Raw genomic sequence first — 1,342 nt, 5'->3', positions numbered from 1 at the left:
TTGGGAGTACTAATATTTTTATTGAGTTAAGTAGAAAGTTGATTGTAAAAATTATACCTGCACGATTCGGTTACATAAAAATCTCTGTGTAATAAGACTCATATAGCAGTTAACCCTAAAGGGTCCATTAAGCTAGAATAGAAAAAATTTATACTAACGTAAATTACCAGAATTCATTCATTCATTCATAGGTTCTGCCCAAGGGCAGCTCGTTCTTTCACTGCAAACCCAGCTTTCTCCAATCTTTCCTATTTTCTGCATTCCTCTTTGTCTCCTCTTATGATTCATGTATCTTAATGTCGTGTATCAAATGATATCTTCTTCTGCCAGTGACCCAGCAATTCCTTTGCCTCTTCCTGATCAGTTTCAGCATCATTCTTTCTTCAACCAATCTTTCCAACACAGCTTCATTTCTTATTCTGGCTGTCTACTTTACACGTTCCATTCTTCTCCATATCCACATTCAAATGCCTCTGTTATGAACTTATGCATATTAAATTTCATTGTAAAATTTTGCAGCACAGTTTCTTTTATATAAAAGAAAATATTGGAAACATACGAAAAACGGATCTTCGATGAACTAGTCTAAGACCATGACGCCATTGTGTGGGACGATGGAAGAATTAATATTTAATATTTAATTAATTCAGTCCGGTGCTGTGGATTGAAGTCGGCGTAGCTCAGTGGTCAGAGCGCTTGGTACGTAGAACCAAGAACCCGGGTTCGATCCCCGGCGCCGGAGAGAATTTTTCTCCTCAAATATTAATTGTCAATATTACAGAAATTATTGTGTAGGACAAATTAATAAATCTATAATATTCGATGGAAGAAACCTAAGAAGACAAAATGTATCTAGGGCCTAAACCTGGATGTCGATTATTGCGAGGGTGGTGATGATGATGATTGTTGTTATTATTATTACTACTACTACTGCTACTACTACTACTACTACTACTACTACTACTACTACTACTACTACTACTACATAAAATTGAGTACCGGGTCTTTCCCGGAGGTAAAAGGCGGTCAGAGCGTGGTGCCGACCACACCACCTCATTCTAGTGCCGAGGTCATGGAAAGCATAGGGCTCTACCTCCATGCCCCCCAAGTGCCTTCATGTCATGTTAAGGGGATACCTTTACCTTTTTTACCATATTATTATTAGTGAGTTTCGCCAATTGTAGTTAAATTATTATTTAATTCTGATGGACGAGTATGGTCCAAAGTATTAGAAATGCTTAGGCCTACTAATCTAGTCTACTCATTCATTATGTTAGGATAAACTTGGCATAACATTTGGTTCCAGGGAAATCACAGGTGGCATATAATATTTATTAAGTTT

General features: G+C 37.2%; 1 non-coding gene across 1 annotated transcript; it reads left to right on the top strand.

Moving 5' to 3' along the window:
* Nucleotides 1-669: 669 nt before the first annotated feature.
* Nucleotides 670-742, top strand: TRNAT-CGU (transfer RNA threonine (anticodon CGU)). Its single transcript has one exon. It is a non-coding gene; the product is annotated as a tRNA-Thr (tRNA).
* Nucleotides 743-1,342: the final 600 nt, after the last annotated feature.

Source organism: Periplaneta americana, chromosome 11, assembly GCF_040183065.1.
Source record: "Periplaneta americana isolate PAMFEO1 chromosome 11, P.americana_PAMFEO1_priV1, whole genome shotgun sequence".
NCBI classification, from domain to species: Eukaryota; Metazoa; Arthropoda; class Insecta; order Blattodea; family Blattidae; genus Periplaneta; species Periplaneta americana.
This window is presented reverse-complemented; position numbering and strand designations above follow the sequence as displayed.